Consider the following 19,029-nt stretch of genomic DNA (forward strand, 5'->3'; position numbering starts at 1 on the left):
AGTTATTTGTTCTTAACACCTCCAGAGCTTAAAATAAAATCAATGTATTAAGAATAATACAATAATTGCAGCCTCTGTGCTCAAAGACAGAGTTATTTGGCAATGAGAAAGAAGTTTTTTTCTCATGAATTGCCATAAAGGTAACTTTAATGAACTGATGGTCCTTAATGATATCCTTATTGTGCAGCATTATATAGCAGGAGGTATATTTTAGACTATATGTAAAAATTACTAACAATGTAGGAAAACAAAATGATAATGTGTTCCGCTGATAGCTAAAGGTTGAGAATAATTACAATTTGAGTTTTATTGCAATTATTAGGGCTGGAAATGTAACGCAGCATGCACAAGGTCATGGATTTGAATGCAAGAACTATGATAACAACAAGAACAGCAATAATAGCAGCCAAAGAGACATTGTGGTTTTTATTAGTCAAGACAAGGAAAGCAATGCCACTGTAACAAAAAACTCTGAAATCTTCCTGACACACAATAAAGTTCCATTTCTTCCTTGTCATGTGTATTTCCCTTGGGCTAACTATGTGTCTGTTTTGTGTCCTCTTCAGCCAGGACACAGGGATGATGCTCCAGGATTGCCATGGACTGTCAGACAGGAAATAAAGTGGCACATTCATGGGAGTACATGTACTGCATCTGAAAACATTTACCTCCAAACATCAAATCTCGGGTCTCCTCACCTTTCATTGGCCAAAGCGTGTCAGAGGGGCACGTCAGGCACTTGCCTAATGAAGGGGGATAGGCAAGTTAACACTACCACATTCCAACAGTGTGAAGAACTGGGAATATTTAGAGTACACACCACATGACTATATTTAGGGAGCTATCTATTCTTTCCCCCTCTCTCTCATCTATCTATCTATCTATCTATCTATCTATCTATCTATCTATCTATCTATCTATCTATCTATCATCTATCTATCTATCATCTATCTATCTATCTATCTATCTATCTATCATCTATCTATCTATCATCTATCTATCATCTATCTGCTTATTATTTACCTACCTACCTATCAGCCTGTCCTCTACGATCTAACACAGTGCTCGGGAAGCAAGTCCAGAGCCTAAACAAGCAAGGCATGTCCAATAGCATAGAGACTGCTGCCTCCATAAAATAATGCTTAAGTGAGTGTATTAATTCTCTATTGCTATGTAATAAATACCCCCACCACGAGTGAGTGAAAGCATTTAAATAGTGAGTAGGTGAATATATTCTTAAAATTCTTGAGCAGAGAACTAAGTATGATGATGTGTACCTATAATCTAAAATTTTAGGAGGTGGATGTAGGCAGATGGGGAGTTCAAGGACAGCTTCAACTACATAGTAAGTATAAAGTTAGCCTGGACTATATAAGACTGCATTTCAAAACGTGGGGGCGGGGGCGCAGGGTTTAAAGCAGGGTATAGCACCACATGCCTAGAATTCCAGCTACTCTGGAGGTCAAGGCAAGAGGATCATGAGCTTGAGGTCAGCTTTGGCTACAAACAACAGCTTCGAAACATTAGGAATTTGAGTGTATGCCTTTCCCCAGCTCACTAGCCTGCTTCCATTCCCAGGAGTGTTCTAAATAAACTGTCTAAATTCTATATTTAAAATTATATGTGTATATACTTACTGAAACTGTGATTTTGCTATATTGCCCAAGCTATCTCAAACTCATGGAGTCACAGGATCCTCCTGCTTCAGTCTTCAGAATAGCTGGGACAATAGGCATGTGCTACCACCACTCCCAGCAACCTACGGTTTCTTTTATTGAACATCTTCTTTCTTCTGGGCACCAGTGAAATCCTAAAGATACATTGGTGAATGATGATGACATCACCTTTCTCTGCAAGAAGTTTTCAGCTTGAGAAAGGCCACCAGTACACAGGAGACATGAGCACCAGCCAGAGGAGAGCTTGAGATGCCCCAGTCTAACAGGCAAGCCAAGAACTCCTCCTTTTGCTCTAATCCAGGTCTCTTATCCTCATTATTTTTTACCATCCACTAAATTCTGCCACCACCTTTTAGATCTCAATGGCTTTGAATGAACAATCTATAGCTTGCATTTGAAAGAATTCTGTAACCTGCTCTCTGGCAAGAGGCAAGAAGAACACGACTTACTCAGTTGGCTTTTACCCAATAGCAAGAGGAATCAATCGAGTCCCTGTTCTCAGGAACTTAACACCCTTGCTAGAAATTTTCCAATTAATCATAGTCATCACAGTGAGATGTCAATTCCAGGTCTGAGGTTTTCATAACTGGGATATACAGGTATCAGGTGGCACACACACTTTTAAGTTTTAATGGCAGTGTAATTTTAGTGAGGATGAGGGAATAAATGGAACCAGCACCCAGACTCTATATTGGATGTTCACATGTTCGTTCATTCATTTCACATATATGTATTGACTGTGACCCTGTCTCACATTATTCTAGTTCCTGGGAATCCAACAGTGGGCAAAGAGCCCAAAGTCTCTGTTTTCACAGATTTTGCATTAGATTCAAATAATTTATATACATGCTAAAGCAAGATGATTTTTAAGGAAAGAAATCCACAAATATCACAAAGTTGGGAAATATTGGGGGGTAATCAGGAGCCAGCTCTTATTGGAAGGGTGACCTTGGACCAGTTTCTTTCTTTCTTCCTTCCTTCCTTTCTTCCTTCCTTTCTTCCTTCCTTCCTTCCTTCCTTCCTTCCTTCCTTCCTTCCTTTCTTTCTCTCTCTTTCTTTCTTCCTTCTTTCCTTCCTTCCTTTCTCCCTTTCTTCTTTCTTTTTTTGAGACAGGATTTCTCTGCATAGCTTTGGAGCCTGTCCTGGAACTCACTTTGTAGTTCAGGCTGACCTCAAACTCACAGAGATCCACCTTGCCTCTGTCTTCCAAGTGCTGGGATTAAAAGTGTGCATCACCACTGCCTGGCCTGGCCTGGACCAGTTTCTTAATCTTTCCATGCCTCAGTTTCCCCTTTAACAACAACATAGTGATAGGAAGAGTCTCCACATTGTTTGAGTTACAGTAACCGTTGCATGGGCTGACTGTGTGTTGCACACGAAGGGCTGAGCACAGAGTAAGCATCCCTGAAGTATTTGTTCACTTGGCTTCAAGCGCAGGATAAAATTGTGAAGATGAAGCGATGACTCAATTCTGGGAAGCTCGGCCCAGGATCTTCCCAAGCACCCAGGGAACTTGTTAAGATGAGCCTTTCCCAGGCTCCACCCTAGAGAATTTGACCTAGTCGTTTTGGGGCCAGGCCCAGGTTTTAACATCCTCCCCTCCCCTGCTTTTATGTGAGCTATCCAGAGCTGCTTTAGGGTTCACATGGGCCCCCCTGGGATAGAGGAGGATAGAGTGCCTTCCTTGATGCTAGGATATTTTGGAGAATGCGCTAACAGGCTAATAGTTGCATTTAAGAGGTGCCTGGCAGAGATAGCAGCAGGTACAAAGAGGCAGAAAGGAACAGGTTTGTTCATGAAAGTTCAAGAAGCTTGCCATGAGTTTGGGGGCGGGGGTCCAGTGTGTGAGGCTATTTTGTGTCTCTGCTTTGAGGGCATTTTGCAGCTTGTCCTTAGCATGCAGAACATGCTGAATCAAGCTTCATGGAAATGTGCCAATGAAGAGTAGTTTTCAATTTTGAATAGTTTGTATTTTCAGACTTCAATGATTGCATCTAGAAATTCAAAGCAACTACCATAAAAAACAAAAACGAAAACAAAAACAAAAAAAATAACAAAAAAAAAAACTCCAAAGTGATCTTACAAATGATTGGCAGGGTGACAGTACCTTCCTCTTTATCAGAAGTCCCTAACCATATTCACCCCAGTGATTTCAGGGGGAATTCAGGAAAAGGGTCTATTGAGCTTAAAGGAAATAACAAAGCAAACCAAGTGGGATGGCCTACCCCAGTAATTCCAGCATTTTCGAGGCTCAGACAGGAGAATTACCCTGAGTTCACAGCCAGCATATGAGTTACAGTGAAATCCTGTCACAAAAGAAAAGTTAAAATAGCCTTTTCAAAAGAAGAAGAGAAAATAACAGAACATACCCCACAGCCTTGTGTATTTGGGGAAAGGCTAACTGGGGAGTCTGTTGAAGAATCAAAACTCCCCGAGAGTCAAAACTTCCTAACCCTGTGGCAGAGTAAAGGAAATGTATGCTGGAGTCTGATGGACCCAGCTTTGATGTCTGACTCCACGTTGGATTAGCTTCATGACCTCTGACAAACCATGAAGAGAATCCTAGAAAGAGTGGGTGACATTTGCATGAGACAGACGCCTGGCACATAGGAGAAGCCTATCTGGTGGCAGCCAGTTTTTCATTAGCAGTAAGCTGACATCCAAAAACCAAAAAAGAGGAAGACTCGGGAGCGAGCTGAGATGAGGAACCTTTTCACTTGTGACTTGTGGAGAACACAGTCTGAAGTGTATGTGGCTAAGATATTTGACTAAGGGTTGCAGATTTAGTTCAGCTTTCGGGAGACCAGAGAGATGGAATGAGGAGAGTTGAAAAACAGACACACACTAAGAGTAAGTGAGAGAGAGAGAGAGAGAGAGAGAGAGAGAGAGAGAGAGAGAGAGAGAGAGAGAGAGAGATGGGGGGTGCACAGGATCTGAGCTTCTGTCAAGCCCTGACATTCGTGGCTACTAGAAGGAGCCAAAGAGAAGAGGAGGTATTGGTGGGTAGAGAGTGGGAAGAGAAAGCAAAGTCAAAAAGGGAAGGAAGGGGGCTTGGGTGTGGTTTGATGTGCAAAGGACCTCAAGCAGGAAGGAAACTTCTTCCAACAATCTGAGCTCCTTTACCCTCATGAAAAAGTCTAACGTAGATGATGAGGATGGTGATGATGGTGGTGGTGGTGGTGGTGATGATGATGATGATTTGCTTTGGAGCCAGAGTCTTGTTACAAAGTCCCCACTGGCCTGGGACTCACCATGTAATTCAGGCTGACCTTGAACTCCCAGCAATCATCCTGCTTCCAGCTTCTAAATGTGGGGATTACAGGTGTGTGTGTGTGTGTGTGTGTGTGTGTGTGTGTGTGTGCGCGCGCGTGAATTCATAGCTTCCAATCTGGATTACTGAGCACCTACTATGTGCACTTCCCCATTAGAGGTTGATTATAGAGTTGTTCTGAGTTTCAACTTAAGCCCCAGAGGCTCTTCTATCTGCATAGGATGGGCTTGTCTTCCTAAAATCATGTCTACCAGGAACTCCAGAATACTATATTGTTAGAAACCACATCTTTGCAGACAGAATTTGTTAAAATGAGGTCATACTAGATGAGGGTGGTTTCTAAATCTGATGATCCCAAGTCTGCAGTAAAAGAGGGGTCTCAGCTGGGGAAATGGCTCAAGTCAGTATGTAAAGTGCTTGAAGCTTCACAACGTAAGGACTTGAACCTTATGCCCAAGACTTATAAAAATGTTGGGTGTGTTGTCATCAATTTCTCACTCAGCACTGGAAGGCACAACCAGGAAGATCCATGGAACTGTCTAGTCTGCCATTATATCCTAATTGGTGAGCTCTAAGCCAACGAGGAATCCTGTCTCCAAGGAGGAAGATGGCATTCCTGAGGATGATGCCTGAGCTTGTCCTCTGGTCTCCATGTGCACATACACACATGCAGGCATACTCACACACAGCATGCAATGCAAACACAGATGATAACATACATATGCACACACACATATACATATATACATAAACATTAAACATAAAAGGAGGGGCTATTCTTGTAGGGCCATACACAGACTGGGAAGAAGGTGATGTGGACAAGGCAACAGGGAATTCAGTGCTCTAACCACTAGGCAAGGAGAGCAGAGGATTGCTGACCTCCTGCTGAAGCCACAGGAGGCAGGAAGGACCCTCCCTTGGAACTGATACCTTTATTCCAGACTTCTGCTCTCTAGACCTACATGAACAAAACACTGTTGGTATAAGTCAGCAAAAGGTGGGAAATGTGCTAAAGAGAGAGGGGATACTAGGAAATTAATATGCCATCTTAAAGGAAAGACGGAACCAGGCACTCCTTATTTCTTACCACTGTGCTTATGGTGGCGTGTGCACAACTGAATGGCGTCCTCATCTGCCAGGATTCTGTGGAAACTGAGGTGAAGTCCCCATTCATCCAGAGGCAGATGCAGTTTGGATCCAAGGGAAGAGCAGTACAATCCTCTGTCAGAAGACTTAGGGAAGCCAGGAACAGTGGCCCAGCCTGTAATCTCAGCACTTGGGAAGTAGAGGAAGGAGGATCTGTGTCTAAAGAGAGAGTTCAATGCCAACCTTAAAGACAGGAGATGCCTATCTCACAAACAAACCAACAAATCAAAACAAACAAAAAACCCACTTAGCAGATGTAAAAGAGACCAAGATTACTCAAAAGTTGGCTTAGTAGTGGCATAAATGAACTTTGGTAAGGTTTTGAAAGATTTGGAAGAACATAGGCTTGTCAGAAAAGTCTCCTTGGTTCCCACTGTTACTATTATTAGGGTCTCGGTACCTTGCATATGCTTGCCCTGAGGTTTGTGTATTCCTGAGCCTGTGTCCTTTCCCTCATGAAATGGTGAACCTATATCCTCATTTATCTAGGAAGTTGAAGACTTAGATGTTTAAAATGACCTCTTTCGCTTTCAAAGGTGTCCTGGTTTGTAGTAAAAATAGGTGAGGCGGTTTTTGACTTGTTACATTTTAGAGTTGAAATAGTAACATGTTAACTATATATTTCAAAAAATAATTTCCCTGGAAGATTTGCTTTTCAGCCTTCCCATTTCCGGGTGTTCTGTTATTTCAGAACCATCTGGATTGGGTGTCACTGAGACATTTCCAGGCAGTGCAGGCTAGGGATCTGAAAGCAGGTCTCTGGCCAATGCTGGGATTGTATGAGGTCATTACCAATGTGACCTTGGCATTGGATGAACAACCGCTATTTCTGAAGACCAGTTTTTCTTATGAATGCAATTAAACTAATCATATTGTGCAATCCATAGAATTACTAAGATGATGATGATTCATACAAACTCCCCCAACCCCCCCTCCCCTCTGAAACCAAACAAACCAACAAAAAAGTACCTTAGAACAACATCGGCCACAAAATGCAGATTTCTCAAGCAGTAGTCTAAAAGGCTCTAAGAATTTGTGTTTCAACTGTTCAAAGCTTATTTGGGTTTGAAGTAAACTTGTAGACAGTGGGAGCAGAAACTCTGCGGTAGAAGTCAAGACACTACCCAGGCCAGACCCCCCACCATCAGCTGTGACTGTGGGAGGACCTTCAGGACACACGAATTCTAACTGAAGACAGCGCAGGAACAAATTGTGCAAGCTGAGGAACAACACTGTCTGAAAACAAGCCTTGGACCAGGAACCCATGTGCGGTGCTGTGCCATGACCTTTCCTATTCCTGCCTCTCTCAAAACATTTGCCTTGTCCCAGAGCAAGACAGTGAGACACTGCAGTGAAGATGTGAGGAACGGGGGTGGTGGGGGGGGGATGGGGAAGGTGGGGGGGGGAGGTAGGGGGTGGGCTGGACAGATGGCTCAGTGGTTAAGAGTACTGGCTGCTCTTCCAGAGGACCCAGGTTCAATTCCCAGCACCCACATGGCAGCTCACAACTGTCTATCACTCCAAGATCTGACATCCTCACACAGACATATATGCGGGCAAAATGCCAATGCACATAAAATAAATAAATTAAAAAAAAGAAGAAAATGCGAGGAACATTCTGCCTCCTTCAGGACTTTTTAGTTGGAATGAACAGACAGTCCCCCTGGTTCATTCAGTATTGGAAGAAGCTTGTTCAAAGGCACTAGTGATTTTCAGAACTGTGGAGTCAGGGGAGTTAGGGAGGAACAGGCTTGGAATGGGCATTGCCAGGTGTTAAGAGAGCTACACAATTTGCTGTCTCCAGGGAGCCATGAGAAAGGGTGTATTTGGACTGTTGGGTTCTGCCCGTGGCTCACTCCAGGGAGGTGTGTCTTTGTCTTGCGGTGCTTTTGCTTTTTTGTGTGTTGAGGTTTGAATCCAGGACCTAGAACTTGCTAAGCACAGACTTTATCACTGAGGGGCATCTTCAGCACTCGGTCACCCTAGTGAAGATTCAAGTCAGTTTGTTGTCTGCTGGGCTAAAGGAGGGCATGGTGCTTTCTCAGGCTGGCCCAGCCCACTCCCACTTGGGCAAGAAAAAAATGCCAAAAGGAGCGACTCTGGTGAAATGCTTGCTAGCATGCTCTAAGTTCAGGACTGCAGGAAGGGTTGGTTGTAGTTGTGCATGCCTATACACTGACCTGTAATCCTAGTACTCAGGAGATGAAGGTAGGAAGAACAGGAGTTCAAGGTCCTCCTCGACTATGTAGACAATTTGAGAATAGCCTGAGATACATGAGTCTTTGTTAGAAAATGAAAGAGAGAGAGAGAGAGAGAGAGAGAGAGAGAGAGAGAGAGAGAAGGGGAGATAGAAGGAAGGAAAGAAGGAAGGAAGGGAGGGAGGGAGGGAGGGATGAAAAATAAGAAAAAGAAAACAGAAATAAATAAAACAAAACAAAAAGGATGGAAAAGGGGGAGAAAGCCACAAGAAGATGGAAGCCTCATCAAAGAAGAGGACAGAGAGCTGGTAGGCCATCATGGGTGCTACATCAAGTGTACCCGAGGGACACAAGTACAGTCCCAGTCTGCTCTGGAGATGTGTGCCCCGTGCACGGCCCATGCCCTGCCGGCCTTCTTTCGTCTATAGGATAAATCCATCGCCTTGACAACCAGACAGCCATCATCTCACAGGCCTCCCACCCACTTCTATCCATTTGGCTTTCCAGGCCTGCCACCCACAGAGGACAAATCTCTCTCTAAGGTGCCATGCTGGTGGCCAAGTTCCCAAGACCAATCTGGAAGACATCCTGTGACAGATTCCAGGCTGGTGGTGGAAATGTGGTTTGGGAGGGAGACTTGTGCCTGAGGATTTTCAGTGAGAAAGTGCCTTTCCAGAACGATAGGCTGTAGCCCTTGGGAGGCAGAGGCAGGCAGATCTCTGAGTTTGAAGCCAGCGTGGTCTACAGAGTGAGTTCCAGGACAACTAGCATTATACAGAGAATCACTATCTCAAAACAAACAAACAAACAAACAAACAAACAAACAAACAAACGGTTAGGCTGATACAAGCTGCCACGACTTTGTCAAGAATCTCAGTGTGTCTGCATGGGACTGAACTAGTCCCCCTGCATATAAGTGACAGTTGTGTAGCTTGGTCTACTTGTGGGATTCCTAACAATGGGAGCAGGGCTGTCCCAAACACTTTGGTTGGCTTTTGGGAACCTATTCCTCATACTGGGTTGCCTTGCCCAGCCTTAAAACAAGGGGAGGAGCTTAGCCCCACAGCAACTTTATATGCCATGCCTTGTTGATACCCATGGGAAGCCTGCCCCTTTCTGAATGCAAATAGAAGAGTAGGGGATTGGGGGTGGGGAGCAGAGGGATGGTAAAGGGAGGGAATGGGAGGAGAGGAGGGAGGGGGAATTACATTCAGGATGCAAAATAACTAAATAAATTTAATTAAAAAAAATTGGTGAGAAGCCAGGAATGGTGGTGCATGCCTATAATCTCAGCACTTGGGATGCAGGAGGACCTGTAAATTCAAGATTAACCCAGTCAACATAGTGAGTTCTAACACAGTCAGGTGGACTACATAGAAAGACTGTGTCTCAAAAAAAAAAAAAAAAAAAAAAAAAAAAAAAAAAAAAGAAAAGAAAAGAAAAAAAAAGAAGAATTGGTGAGGAAATCCATGTGAAGTGCTTAGCATCGCACTAAAAAAACACTCTGCAAATGTCAGGGCTAGTGTTTCTGTTTCCATGGTTATATGCCCCCCAGTGTTTATGATTGGCTTATCTGTGCTTGACCCTGGTTACAGATAGGGCACTGGGGTCTGGGGAAGGAGACAGCAGCACAGGCAACACAGTGTCTTGGCTTTCAGCGTCTTGGCTTCCCACTGCATCACACACCCACGACTGCGGGTAGGTTGCCAGCGTACCCTCCTGGCCCAGAAGACTCCAGGGGAGTGATGTGAACGTCCCCGTTCTGGATTTCATTTTTAAACAATGGTCCAAGTCCCTGCAAGGTTTGGGATCACTCTGTGTCTCATCCAAAGGTGGGATTCCCTTTGTTCTTCCTACTCCTTACATCCTTGCTTGCTTTCTGTTCCCCTAGAAAGTCTCACTCTTTCTCATAGCAGGGCCTCAAGATATTTAGCATGGTTGATTTACAGTCATCCTCGGTGTCTTGGCTGAACACTTTCCTTGAACCTTAAGGCTATCAGATGTTCTGTTAGTTTACAGAATCTGAACTGACAACCAGGGAGCCTGCATGGAACTGACCTAGCCCCTTTACGTATGTGTGACAGTTGTGTAGCTCGGTCTACTTGTGGGACTCCTAATAATGGGAGCAAGACCTGTCTCTAACACTTTGGCTGGCTTTTGGGAACCTATTCCTCATACTGGGTTGCCTTGCCCAGCCTTAATACAAGGGGAAGAGCTTAGTCCCATAGCAACTTGATATGCCATGCCTTGTCCTTGTCCCATTACTTTGTGTTCTGAAAATAATCTGGTTAATTATTTGTGTAAATACTTGTTCAGTGTATGCCTTGCCTGCTAAGTGGTGGAGTATGGCTATTCCACAATGAAGCATTTGTGCATAATCCACTGACTGGTGAGTTCTTGGATATGAAGACAAGATCTGTACAGAGCCAGAGTCTGGATCAGTTTGGAAGTGCTATGTTTTGGGTTTCAGAAAAGTAAGGGAACAGATCTTATCTCCTAGAATACCCAATATCTTAAAACAGTTGTGCTACAAATAAGTAGAGAGATCTCTGGAGTGCTATATGTTGGCTTCATGAATGCTATGTCATATCTCCAGGCCAGGAAAACTGCTACTTCTCTAGAAGATTCACTTGAAAAACTGAGGCCAAGATTGTCCCAGTTGCATGTTGCATGGTTCAACCTTTAAGAGGAGGGCAGATAAAATTGCGTTGAGTAGATAATGTGCCAGCTCTTCTGGTCATGGTTGTAGAGTACACTTATTTAACTGTATGTCCTGTCTTGGTAAACACTGGAGATGTCACAGCATGAGAGCAAGTCATTCATGTGATGGGAGGTAATCAGGTCATGTAGCCAGCTCCATTAAGCCTCGGTTCCAATGGGGAAGCAAGAGAGGGAAGAAGGTAATTTCAATATAGTGGGGTTGTAGAGAGGCAGCAGGAAGTGCAGATGCTGGGTGGCAACGAGAAAGACCCTAGATGCTCTCCCTGCTAACAAACCACCCTGTTTAGATGAAGTTGAGAAAGCTACCCGCTGACTCTTGCTCCCAGTATCCTGACATGTAAAGTCATGTGTGCACATGTGTGCCATCATCTCATGGGAGAAGGGTACAGCTAATAGTACGACAAATGAAGATTCTGGCAAATGAGATGGGTGACATGGTGGGTAATTATTCACTCGCATCGGGAGCAGGATGTAAGTGGAGAAGGGGTACCAAGCAAGATGCGAGAGACCTTCTGTGAAATAAGGCAGGAAGGATGAAGACAGATGGGGGATTCAGATTAGAGATCAAGGATAGAACCTGCCTGGCATTTCAGAGAAATTGGGAATGCCTTAATGACTGTAGATCAGAGGAGTGTTGTGGCAGGGGTAAGGGTGAACATGTATCTGAGGGGTGGCTCATGGACGGGTTCAAAGACATTTCTAATTTATTTGTTTTTGTGGTATGGAGCTGGAGACCAGGGTTGTTAGCATCCCATGCAAGCACTCTCTCTTTAAGTTATATCCTGGCTGTTCTCCCCCCTCCCCACAAAGATTTATCTATTTTTAATTGTGTGTGCATGATGTGCATGAGTATTTTGCTGGCATGTATGTATGTGTACCATGTGCATGCCTGGGGCTGAGAAGTTCAAAAGAGGGGATCATAACTAGAGTTACAGATGCTTACAAGCCACCATGCAGGTGCTGGGAACTGAATCTGGGTCCTATGCAAGAGCAGCAAGTGCTCTTCATCACTGAGCCATCTCTCCAGCTCCCTGGACCATTTTTAAGAATGCATTTATTTTGAGATAGTTTTTACAGACTTTCCCAGCACTCACCGTCGCCCAGGTAGACCTTGAACTTGGAGTCCATATACCTCAGCTTCCCGAGTAGCTGGGATTACACATCTGTACCACCAGTACCACAAATTTATATTTTATAGGCAGAGCATGAGAACCACTAAATTTTCCTATGCCAGGCAGTGAAGACCACTCCTCTGCCTTTGAGGAAATCAAATGAGAGACAGGCAAGTGGAATCAACTATAGAGTCCCAGACTGAAAATATCAAGAGACAGAAACAAGATGGGCAAGGAGACATGTGGCTAGAGCTAAGAAGTACGAGCATTTAGGCTGACAGCCAGGAGGGACTTAATGATGGGTTACATATAGGGCGGAAGTGAGGAGAGGTAACAAAACTCTCCCTTACTGAACTATGGCTGAAATGGGTCTCAAATCTTAATTTTCTGCAAATCCCTCATGGTGGGGTGTACCTTCTGCAGTTCCCTGGTTGTCTCTTAAATCCCCACCCCACTGCAAATTATACCAGGGCTGGGTTGGCTCAAAATAATAGTGATTGTATGGGTCAGGCAGCTAGTTGTGGCCACAACTGAATCGACCCAGGACTTTAGCTATATTTGTTCTTAAACCTCTCACTCACAGAACTTGGGAAAAACACAGGCCTCTAGGCCTCACCCTTCAGACTGTTTCGGTAGCTCTAAGATGAACAATGAAAGTCTCTCTTTTACACAAAGTTCTCCGGATGTAAAGAATCAGGGTTTTAAACAACGTGTTCTTCCTTATATATCTGAGCATCAAGAACCATAATTACCTAGAATCCAACTAGAGGACAGTCCTTCTTTTCTATTTTTGGTTCCTCTGTGTCTGTAGACCAGGCTGGCCTCGAACTCTAAGAGATCGGCCTGGCGCTGCTTGTTGAGTGTGGGGGTAAAAGGTGTGCACCACCACTGTCCAGCTTCTCCTTTTCTTAATTTTTTTTAAAAAATTTTCTTTCTTTCTTTCTTTTTTCTTTAAAGTGTGTAGCCCAGGCTGGCCTCGAACTTGTGATCCTCCTGCCTCCGCCTCCTTCAGCAAATCCTACCGGCGTGCACCACCACCACCGGCCAGCTCCTCCTTTTCTTATATTGACTTTTAAGTCCTGGAAAGAGCTTCCTTTTGCTTCAGAGGCGGACAATCATAGGATCCCAACTCGATCACAGGAGGGGCGGGACACTGGCAACCAGATCTATTAGCTGGTTTAAAGGTGGGCACGTGGCTCCAGAAGACCAATCATAATCCTTACTGCTGCTTTCTTCCGGCTGGAAGGGAGGGTATTTCATTCTTCAAAAGCCAGAGTCAGCACAACACCATTTCGGAAGCTGAAACGGAACTGTTGCAGGCGGTTTGCGTTACAGAGTGAGACTCAGTCTCAACTCTTCCATCTCCCCCACCCCCACCCCCCAAAAAAACTCAAATAAAAATTTGAAAAATAAAATTTAATCTTTTAAGGAATCCACAGCAGCCTATAGCTGCTGGCAGCTGTGGGCCAATTGTGTTTGAGACGAAGCTACAGAGAGGATACTGAAGTTCGTGTTTGAGCTTTGGATACAGTCATGTCTCAGTCGCATAAACTAACATCTGTCCCTCCCTCCCTCCCTCCCTCCCTCCTTCCCTCCCTCCCTATTCTTAAAAATTCTAGCAAGGCTAGATGTGGTGGTGCACATCTTTTTTTTTTTTTTTTTTAAGACCACATCATTTAATAATAAAAAAATAAAAATAAAAATTGAACAAAAGGAAAAGGTGAATATAAAGTGGAACCAGAGGGCAAGAGGCCGCGGGACAGAAGAGGCTGGGAACTGCAGGGGCCCTGGGACTCAGGAGGAGAGGCTGAATCAGCTCATAGGTGACCCAGTCCCGGCTGTTCCCAGAAGGCTGTGTGTGAGTACCCAAGGGAGGTGGAAAGCAGGATGGAGGGGAATGAGAGGTCTGGGGCACTTGGCTATTCCTTCCCACTTCTGGCCAAACCCTTCCCTCCATAACCTAGCTCTTCCCTCTCAGACTTAATAGGAAGAGAGGAGGCGGCTAAGTTCCAAGAGTTAGGTTGGGGGAGGGAGATTGCCACTGCTCCATTGGGTATGTGGTGGTGCACATCTTTAATCCCAGCACAAAGGTAGGCAGATCTTTGAGTTCAAGGGAAGTTTGGTCTGCACAGTGAGTTGCAGGACAGTCAAAGCTACAAAATGGAGAGATCCTATCTCAAAAGGTGTGTATGTGGGGGGGTGGGGGCTGGGGGGAAGGGGGAAAGAGGTTTAAACATGTATTTCTCTAAAGACAGACATGGCAACTGGTGCAGGTAGAGAGCTGTGGGATCCCAAGGAGAATAGCCTGGCCAGTGAGGTCACCACCTGGAAGAATCCTTACGTAGAGGGGAGGAAAGCATTTGCGCTTGGTCAGTCATATTCTACACACAGCTAAGAAAGAGCTCCTGACATTGAGCGAGCAAAGCAAAGCTACCTCCAGTTACTCACCTAGGACTGGCCACTTGGATTCCTTTTCTTTTCTGTTTGCAATTCTTTTCCTCTCCAGTCTAGCCTACCATCATGCAAACCAATTATGCCTCTGTCTTATCAGCTCAACATCACATCAAGCAAAGCATGCCTAATCAAAATCCTTTCCTTCGCCCAATGCACCCATCTCTTCCCTTACCTTTCTAGCTATGCACCTTAAAACAACTTTGCTTCCCCTTCACCTCCTGCTCAGGTCAGATGCGTCATCAAGCCATCAAAAAACCCTTCACTCAGCCATTTAAAGAATTACTGAATTGCATTTTCATGCCAGGCACTGTTGAGTAAGACCAATGAGGTTCTATTTGTCAATGAACTGACCTGATGAGCAGGACATGTGATCTGGAAGGATGGAAGTAGAATCCCCAAACTGGCCTTGTCTCAATGATACTAAAGGTGAACATAGAAGGCTGAATTAAGGGTGTGTCAGGCTGACCGGCTGCCATGATTGTGGATGGGTAGGTGATGAATGTTAGTACCAGAGAGGATGGGAGGGTGGCTTTAGACTTAATCCAGTAGGTAGCAGGAATCCACTAAAGAATTTTATGATAAGCAAGGGCCTGGTGTATCTGGGATTTAAAAAGATGGCCGGGTTCGCTGTGGTGGAAGAGACAGTTGTTCTCAGACTTCATCAAGTCCCAGGGCTTGTTAGAACATTTTCTGTGAGAGTTGGCGTGGAATGTCTGTAATCCTAGCACTTGGGAGATGGTAGAAGCTCCTGCTGTTTGAATTTCTCCTCGTTCACACAGTGAGTTCAATTCCTTGGCAATAGGATACTCTATCTCAAAACAAAAACAAAACCACATACCAAAACACGACAAGACAAAACAAAGCAAAAATAGCATTTTAACTGAGAATATGAATGTCTTTGCATCTGAGAACCATACAGTGGGAATTCCTGGAGAAAATACTGAAACCAATCCCAGCACTCAATGGGCTGAGGCAGGAGGTTCTAGAGTTTGAGGCCAGCCTGGCCTGCATAGTGAGATCCTGCTTCAAAAACAAACAAACAAAAAACCAAAGTACTGCAGGAGGGCTGGGTGCTGGGACAGCTAATTACCTAACTACAGGCCGTGGTCTCAAGCAGATGAAGGAGCAGGAGGATAGTGGGTGGGTGAATGGAGACAGAAGGTGTGGCCTGGAGAAGCTTCCTCTTGCCTAACCCAGTGGGTCCTTGCCTTACCTCTTGCTGCCTTAGATACAGTTCAAATAGCAAAGCCTCCTTCTGGCATTCGCTCTCCCTCATTTGGGCTTTCTGCAATCTGCTCTTGATGCCTTTGCTTTAGCTTCTTTCTCAAAACTTCCCAGACTCTGTCCTCGTTCTATGTTCCCAGGGCTTGAACTCCCACCTACTCCATTGAAGTGCCCTGAAACTTTTAATAAAAAAAATCCCACAGTCTCTGGAGATGTTACTCATCATAGAGCACTTACCTAGCATGCACGAGGCCCTGGAGTCTATTCCCAGTGCAATAAATTAAAAATAGCATATTGAAAAAGGCAATAAACTGACTTAGTGCCTCAGTGTTTGTTGCTTTCTTTGTTCACAGCCAGATTACAAATACCCGGGGCGGGATCTGCTATGGCTTATTTATTATTATCCCCCCCCCCCATCCCTCAGTACACACACATGCACAGTATGAATGCATAGTAGGGACTCAAATATGTACGATCGAATAAATAATCTAAATAATATCTGCTCTCATTGTTTTTCAGTTTTGTGAATGCAGGCAAATCAACAGCTCCCGGTCTTGGTCTTGTGTACAACAAGGACATTACAAATAGAATTCACTGCTGGGTCGGGAGGCATACACCTTTAAACCCAGTACTCAGTAGGGAGAGGCAGGTAGCTCTCTCAGTTCTAGACCAGTCAGGGCTACATAGTAAGACCCTTTCCCCCCAAAGAAAGAAAGAAAGAAAGAAAGAAAGAGAGTTTACTTCCTAAGTGTTGCTTTGAGATAAACTGGGCATAATAGAGCATGCTTTTAATCCCAGCACTTGTGAGACAGAAGTTCACTGAGTTCGAGGCCAGCCTTGTCTACAGAGCAAGTTCCAAGACAGCCAGGGATACACAGAAAAACCTTGTCTCAAAAAACCAAAACCCAACCAACCAAACGAACAAAAACCAAAAACAACAACAACAAAAAGAGATGCTTTAGAAATAAAATGAGATAATGTCTGTCAAATTTTTAGCACACAGTAAACATTGACTGCTATTATTGTTAGTGATTATGTGACTTTGGGCTAGCAATTTAACATGTCTGTGTATAAACTTCAGTATTGTCACATTCAACAACTGTCCTCCAGCTGAGTTGGTTGTGGGGGTCCTGCAGATAGCAGGTGTATTCTAACATAGCTTTCCCCAGAGCTCCTGATCACCAACTCTACAGACCTCTGGCTGCACTGTGGTGTTCAGCCTTTAATGGGATGTTGTGGGGACAACTGGAAGAGAGTGTTGGGGGTTGTGGTGGAGCCCCTAGGCATTGTTTAGGAACAAAGGACATTCCTTTCGGCCTCAGAAGATCTACATCCCATTAACACTTGTTCCCCTCAACCCTGTCTTCCTAAAGAGCTTAGTGTAGCCTAAGAGTGAGTGAAATAAATCTCAAAAGGGAAATCCACTCAGTCATTTAGTCAACTTACACCAGCTTGGCAAAGCCTCGGTCACTGGGTGTTCTCCCTAAATTGGCAGTTTGTTGCATTTCTCCATAAAGAGATCAAACAACAACAACAAAAGTTTGCTAAGAATTTGGTAATGAGTAGGGGTATCCTTTTAGTCTAGTTTTATTTATTTTTGTAGTGTTGGGGATCAAGCATGGGTCCTTATACATGCCAAGCAAGTGTCCTTTCAATGAAAGACAACCACAGTCCAGGCTTCATTGTTTAAAATAAGCCCCTGTGGGGTTGGGGATTTAGCTCAGTGGTAGAGCACTTGCCTAGCAAGCACAAGGCCCTGGGTTCGATCCTCAGCTCCTCCCCCACAAAGCCCCTGCTCTTGTCCTGTTTGAGACTTGGTTTCTACATCCCCCTCCTTTGAAATAGACCTAGAGTGCTCTCTAACCTTAAATGAAACGTTTGTTCCCTGAAGGTACCTAGTGGTATATTTACAGACAGGCTTGAGGACCATCTTCCAGCATGTTATAACCTAAGGATTAGTTTTTGTAGGGAAGAAATGCTTCAGGGTCCCTTAACAGTCATGCTAAAAAATAATTATTAACTGAATGAGTCATCAGTTATTGTAAACAAGCCACAGAAAATCCCCTCACTTTTTTTTTTTTGTCCTCTTTTCCAAACTTGGTGCCAAAGTTTGTCTTAAAGACCAGCAGAGGACTCTGCTTACATATCCAAGCTTGGAATGATCCAAGTACTGTTCTGTGGTTGTGAAAACTTTGTTCATCTTCTAGTTGGATTGACTGCTCTCTAATGTTGGTCTCCAATGTTGCCCCCAAATGGCAGCATGAAATAGCCCTTCCTTCTTCCTTGTCCAGCCTATCCCTGAACAACACCATCCTGGGAATCCTCTGGGGGAGCCCCCAGTCCCAATGTCATGGCTAAATGATTGAGATTAGCTAAATTTTGCATAATCCAGGCTGCATCAAAAGCTCCTCCCCCTTCACCCCTCATCTTGATTACTACGTACTAATTTGATTGCACAATGTCCCAGACCCCTGGGAATCCAGACTGGCTATGAGAACTTTCCTGACTTTCTGGAAGGAAGCTGGCTGATGTCCTGTTTTCAGCTCATTCCCTGGCATGGTAAAGCTGAGAGGTACCCTGATAGGCACCTGGGATACTTCCCTTCCATCCCCCACAGGCAAACTCTAAATCCTTAAGCTTGTTTCCTGATCATTTGGAACAGGGAGTTGTTTTCCTAACGAGGACTGCTCTCCCATTCCTTGGGCTTGCCTGGACATAGTGATTCACCTACCATCTTCCCAATGCTCCAGTGAGTCATGCCAGGGCTACACTCCAGCCTAGGGCCACAAAGGGGCAAAGAGGGAACTGTTTAAGAGCAACCCCCCCCCTTTCGTTACCCTTTGAACTATTCAGTGTCTGGGTTTTGTCTTTTCCTTTGAATTTAGGATAGAGGGTGTGACAGTTTGAAGTTGAGGGTGGGTCTAAAAGAGCCCAAAAGAAAAGATCAAAAACTGAACGTTAAATGCTTGCTTGAATCAATTTATTTTAGGAGGCCAAAGACAGGATTACTTATTGGTTTATGAGTGATGGTAGATTCAAGTCCCAAAGACACTCCAGGATGCTAGAGACCTTCTCTGAGACAACGAAGTCATTTAGAATGCTTAGGGTACCTTCCTGTGGCCTCGTCTGATGTGTTCCAGTTTCTGGCTTGGTCTGTGGGTTTTCAGAGACTTATAATTAATAAGACACCCATTCAAAAATGCCTTCTCATGGACTAATGATGAGCA

Source organism: Peromyscus maniculatus, chromosome 20 (assembly GCF_049852395.1).
Source record: "Peromyscus maniculatus bairdii isolate BWxNUB_F1_BW_parent chromosome 20, HU_Pman_BW_mat_3.1, whole genome shotgun sequence".
Taxonomy (NCBI): Eukaryota; Metazoa; Chordata; class Mammalia; order Rodentia; family Cricetidae; genus Peromyscus; species Peromyscus maniculatus.